Consider the following 6,814-nt stretch of genomic DNA (forward strand, 5'->3'; position numbering starts at 1 on the left):
CTTTATGTTACTGAATGTAGGAGATGCTTAACCAGTACCTTTAAAAAGGCAGTTAGAAACTCCCAATGCACTCAGTCAGCAACCTCTTAAACATTGGCCAGATCACAGACAACAACAATTATCAGATCAAGGGGCTGGATAGAAATCGTGTATTAGACAGTGGCTAGAAACAAAAAATATCACCAAAGAGGACGCAGGCTCTGAACAGAGGATAAAAAAACCAGAAAACCAAACCGGTTGTCTTTGAGTCGATTCCAACTCATAGTGACCCTATAGGACAGAGTAGAACCGCCCCATAGGGTTTCCAAGGAGCGGCTGGTGGATTCGAACTGCTGACCTTTTGTTTAGCAGCTGAGCTCTTGACCACCAGGGCTCTGGACAGAGGATAGGAGAGTAAAATTGGGGCGATCCCTAATCAGAAGAGTTCAGCCACAGTGCCTGTTTATGGAATGCTTTCATCCGGACTTGTGGGGTGGAGCAGGCGCTGTTAAACAGCTTCAGAGACGGAGTGTTGCTGAGGTACACCATGCTGAGGCAGGTTTATTCCTAGCCTGCCTCTTCCCGAGTTCCTGACTGCATTAGTCCACGTCGTCCAACCCAGTGACTCTACCAGAACCAGGTTGTGGATCAGAATCATTCTTGAAATAGAGATGCCTGGATGTCATCACTGGGAATTCTGATGAAGGACTGATGTGGGCCCAGGCATCTCTATAGTTTTAAAACCCCAAATTAATTTCAGTGCACAGCCAGGATGGAGGCCTGGCCTAAGCTGCCAGGCCTTGTCTCATTCTCAGCCTTTATGTTCCATCTGTCACCAAATCTAGAGCCACCCGGCCTCTCTACAAGCAAGGTACCTCAGCTCACAGGGAACTGGAAAGGGCGCCCTTGCTGTAGGTCAAGCCCTTGTGCTTTCGTCTGCTTCTTAGAACATGCTCACGGCTCTGTACCCCAAAGCAACGGTTCTCAACCGGGGACATCTGGCAATATCTGGAGACATTTTTGGTTATCACAGCTCAAGGAAGGGATCGCTGCTGGCAACTAGCGGGTAGAAGCTACGAATCCTGCTGGATATTCTATAATCCGCAGTGCAGCCCTACAACAAAGAACTGTCGGGCCCAAAATGTCAGTAGGGCCAAGGCTGTGAAACATGCCCTGGGGCTTGGTCTATTCCTTGCTTTCCGGGTTCCCACGCCCCCCAAAATAGTTCAAGTTCATAAACATAAGAATCGTCTAGGACACCTGTCTTAAATACAGATTTCCAAAACCCACTCTCAGAGAGGTTTTGCAAATCAAGGATTAGGCCTCAGAATTTGCATTTTAACAAGCCCCTAGGTTTCTCTGAAGCAGGTGATCCGGATCATGTTTGAGAAACACTGCCCTCAGAAATAGAAATCTTGCCTCCAAACAAGCCTGCTCCCTGAGATCATCTACCTGCCAACTGATTTCCCTGCAGTGGACATTCTGTCATTCTGAGTTTCTGAACACAGTGTGTTCCTGGATTCCTTGTCACCGTGCTTACCTTCATGTTCCCCCAGCTCCTGCCCCCATTCTGTGGAGAACTAATTCCAGACCCTGGAAACTAGGAAGATTAAAAATATGCATTGCCTACTGTCTTAATTATCTACTGTGCTATAAGAGAAATACCACAAGTGGATGGCTTTAACAAACAAATTTATTCTCTCTCAGTCTAGGAGGCCGGAAGTCCAAATTCAGGGTGCCAGCTCCAGGGGAAGGCTTTCTCTCTCTCTCAGCTCTGGGGGAAGATCCTTGTCATCAATCTTTCCCTGGTCTAGGAGCTTCTCAGCACAGGGACTGCAGGTCCAAAGGACATGCTCTGCTCCTGGTTCTTCCTGCTTGGTGGTAATGAGGTCCCTCACCTCTCTGCTAGATTCTCTCTTTTATATCTCAAAAGACATTGACTCAAAATACAACCTAATCCTGTAGATTGTGTCCTGTCTCATTAACATAACTGCCTCTAATCCTGGCTCATTAACATCATAGAGGTTAGAATTTACAACACACAGGATAATCACATCAGGTCACAAAACGGTGGACACCATATAATACTGGGAATCATGGCCTAGCCAAGTTGACACACATTTTTGGAGACGTAATTCAATCCATAACACCTACCTTCAAGGAGCTTACTGGCTAATGAAAGAGGGTAAGAAATGAATATAACCCCTTTTACATACATGTCCCTGAGCAGTTAGAATTGATGCCTTTGAATTATGGTGTTGGCAAAGAATATTGAATATACCATGGACTGCAAGAAGAACAAACAAATCTGCCTTGGAAGAAGTACAGCCAGAATGCTCCTTAAAAGCAAGGATGGTGAGACTTTTGTCTCACGTATTCTGGACATGTTATCAGGAGGGACCAGTCCCTGGAGAAGGACATCATGCTTGGTAAAGTAGAGCCAAAAACTCATAGCGAGAGGGTCAGTGAAAAAGAGGAAGACCCTCAGTGAGATGGATTGACACAGTGGCTGCAACAGTGGGCTCAAACATACCAATGATTGTGAGGATGGCCCAGGACTGGGCAGTGTTTGGTTCTGTTGTACACAGGGTCGCCATGAGTCATAGCTGACTTGATGGCACCTAACAAGACCCATAGCAGTTACAATAGCTGCTTTCAAACCCTTGTCTGCTAATTCGAACGTCTGGGTCGTTTGGGGGTTGGTCTCCGCTGATGCCTTTTCTTTGATGTACGGCTCTCCTTTTCCTGTTTCTTCATCTATCTAATAGGGTTGGATTGTATCTTGGACATTGTGAATAATACACTGTAGAGACTGTGCATTCTCTTCATTCCTCTGAGAGATACTCATTTGTTTGTGTGTTTAGTAGGCAATTAATAACATGGTTGAACTCAAGCTCCAAACTCTGGCTCCCCCGTGGCAAGCAACCGCTAAAATCTCTATTCAGTTCCTTTCATTTTAGCTGGGCTGCTTGAAGTTTGCCCCATGCACGTGGAGTTCAGGGACCAGTGAGAGAGTGCGGCAGTGTGGCTGCCCTCTGTGGCTCTCTCATTCTTAGGATCTCCCTTCACTTTCCAGAATCTTTGGTCACTCTGGGCTACGTCCTCTAATTCTTCAACTAGTAAGCCTGCAGCCTTAGGAGTTTTAGCTGCTCTTAGTGGCACTGCCCGGGGCCTGCCCTCAAGTGAAACAGTGGTAAGAAAACCTCTTACTAAGGAGCCCTAGTGGTGCAGTGGTTAAGTGCCTGGCTGCTAACCGAAAAGATCAGCAGTTCAAACCCACCAGCCACTCCGCAGGAAAAAAATGTAACAGTCTGCTTCCCTTAAGATTACAGCCATGGAGACTCTCTGGGGAAGTTCTACTTGGTCCTACAGGGTTTCTATGAGTTGGAATCAACTCGACGGCAGTGGGTTTGGTTTTTGATCTTAGCTCTCTTACTAGAGTCAGCTCCCCTTTGTTTCTGCCTGCTTCTGGTCACTGACCAGTGCCTTCAGATTGATTATGGTGATATAATAAAAGATATTATGATACCAATATTTTTCCAGAGCTTAACTGTTTTATGTGATGGTTAGTCTCGAACGAGTTCTGCCTCCATGACCTGCTCATACGTCTTGGTGTTTCCTTGCCCTCTCCTCCCCAAGTCAAGGAGCTAGGGATAAATCTAGCCTTTCCTAGGTACAGATACAAACTCTTAACACCCTCCACAAATAAATAATACATTAAAGTAAATGAATACATTCCCATGTCTTAAAACAGGCCTGGATTCTTCAAGTGGACTCAGTCAAATCAGATGACCCAGCACCTGCCCAGATACCATGGAGTTCTTGATTTAGCCCTAGTCTAGACTCCAATCAGTCCATGGCTTATCTTCAACTCACTACTGCAGGAATTCTCTCTGCCAAGTTATTCTAAACTCTTATGACACTGAAGAACCTATTAAAATATGCTACCTTAATACCATATTTGATTAACCAAATTATCATGCAGGGTAGCTTTCATAACTGGGATGAAAAACATGAAAAATGTTTTCATGATATTGTTCTTTTATGATATTGTCATAATCAGTAATATTGGCCTGAGGGTGCTTAGTGCAGATGAGCTCTGTGATGGTTAATGTCATGTGTCAACTTGGCTAGGCCGTGATTTTCAGTATTAGGTAATTATCCTCCATTTTGTGATCTTCCATAACTAATATAATGTAATCGCCTCCATGAGGTGATCAGCCAATCAGTTGTAAGGGAAGTTTCCTCAGGGGTGTGGCCTGCACCCAATATACATATATGGACATTCTGGCAAAGCTCGCTTGCTTGCTCTGGATCCTGTTCCTGGTTTGCCATCATCTGACCTCCAGTTCTCATGACCTGAGCCAGCAGCTTGTCATCTGACCTGCCAACTTCGGGATTCACCAGCTTCCACAGCCCTGTGAGCCAGCAGCCTGTCATCTGACCTGCCGATTCTCGGTTCGTCAGCTCCTGCAACCGTGTGAGTCAGAAGAAGCATCTAGCCAATGCCTGACCCACAGACTTTGGGACTTGCCAGCCTCCACAACCGCATAAGCCACTTCCTTTAGATAAATCTCTCTCTCTCTCTCTTTACATATCTCTGTGTGTGTGTGTGTGTGTGTACATATATACACGCTTCACTAGTTTTTCTTCTCCAGAGAACCAGCCTAAGACAAGCTCCATTATAATTTTTACAGGCTAGCAAATGTGGAGACCCATTTCTTTTAAGGAGAAGGTTGGAAACAAAATGAGAAAAAGAACAATCCCATACCTTTCTTTATTGTCCGTTTCCTCACTCACCTATTAATATACGGGGTTTTTTAAGTGCATATTTCATTAAGAGCTTGATTTTTAATTTCCTGCGTACTATACCCCAGGAAAATCTCTGGCACTATTTGGTGTGTCTCTGTGTAATTTTATGCCACTGGAATGCCACTCTTAAATATTACTGAGGCTTATTTTCTATAATGCAGAATAAAAAATAAGCCTTCTTCCCACTTAGCCTTGTGTTTCAGTACTGCCTGTGTATTTCATAAAGAATAAGTTTTATTTTCAGCGTGCATGGCCAGGACTTAGAAATTAAAAGCTGCAGGTGTTAATTTTTCTTGCAGTGTTTTTCAAATCTAATGAGATTTTGTAATCCTGTTCTGAGTGCTGCTCCTGGAGAAGGAGAGTGTAGTACTACTTGTTAGTGTATATTTTTCCATCATGCGATTTCCTAATTCTAGTCCTTAGATACTAAGTGGAATTGTAAGGAAGACAAAATAAAGAAAACATCACAAGCACCTCTCTTTATGTAGAAGCGTGGAAACTTGTAAAAGGGAAACCAGCAAAATCCAAATGAACTCTAAGGAAACGAACCAAATCACGAGTTGTAACCTTAGTGTGCGAACTGCCAGCAGACAAAACTAAGCTACGTAGCTGCAGTCCGTCTCAGTAAACAGCAGACAATGCTTTCAGCTTCTGGTCTCTTCTGTATTCCTTTTCTGTACCATCCCTTCTGCTGTGTCACTAAAAAAACCATTGCCGTCCAGTCGATCCCGACTCATAGCGACCCTACAGGACAAAGTAGAACTGCCCCATAGAGTTTCCAAGGAGCGCCTGGTGTCACTAAATATTATTCCCTATTATGTTTCCCTGCTCCTAAATTTATTCCCCAAAAGGACTTTTTTACCGATGCCAGAAAAATACCAAGGACATACGTAGGTTCACAGGAACTTCTTAAAGTTGAGAGAATTTAGCAAACCACCTGCGTTCGTTGCTTCTGAGACTACCCCTCGTCCGTAACATGGCTATCTGAAGTGTGCTGACGTGACTGGAGATGATCGGTCTGTCTACCTTACACCCACCGAGGCTCTTCTACAGCTCCACAGCCCCATAAATCCTAGATCTGCTTTAAATAATGCACAGCAGCAGGGACTGTTTCAAAGTAGCCCCTCCTACTGTTCTTCAGGGAAATACTTTCCCCAACTGCATACAGAAACAAGAGCTCCTTGCTTGGTTCCTTGTTCCTCATTTTTAGCCCTGAGGTTCTCCCTAGACGCTTTCTCCATGCCCCATCACGGCCTGTCCAGCCTCTTCCGCCTCTCCAGCTGTTACCCGCTTTTCTTTACCCACGTTCCTGTCACCTCCACAGCCTCATTCACACAGCTGTGTACTTCCTCCAAACAATCGAGAAGTGGGCAGACTCAAGCATTTAACAGAAGGGTAGGCAAAAATTACCAATAGGCAGATTTCCTCTTGACTCTTCCATGAAAATGCCGCTTGATTTTTTTCAAGCAGAATTCAGCTGTCACTCCATCCCGCCCAGAGTGGGAAAATCATAGGCTAGGGCCCCGAGTGCCAATTTTGAAACAAAAATTGACTCTACGCTTAGCCAGAAAGTTAGTCTCCAAAAATAAAAATAATTAATTAATTAATTAATTAATTAATTTAGAAGTCATAACACAAGATAACTTAAAAAGCTAACTGCTACTTTGTGATCATGCCTCTGGTCCACATAAAGTTGCCTTCTTTGGCGGTTGATGAAAAATACTAATTTCTCTATTGTTCTCCAAATATACTTACTATAAAAGAAATATATACCATATAGAGAAAACCATAAAAAATGCAAAACACCCCTTCTTAGAATTTTCTAAAGAAGTTATAAATTTCAACCACACATGGAATATTTCTGAAAGATAAATTTAAAATACTATATATTGGCAAAAAAAAAAAGGTTTACGCATTCATTTAAAAAATTCAGTGGTCAAATGGAACAGAATTGAGAACCCAGATGTAAATCCATCCACCTACGGTCACCTGATCTTTGACAAGGGCCCAAAGTCCATCAAAT

The sequence above is a fragment of the Trichechus manatus genome, unplaced genomic scaffold, assembly GCF_000243295.1.
Source record: "Trichechus manatus latirostris isolate Lorelei unplaced genomic scaffold, TriManLat1.0 scaffold00099, whole genome shotgun sequence".
NCBI lineage: Eukaryota > Metazoa > Chordata > Mammalia > Sirenia > Trichechidae > Trichechus > Trichechus manatus.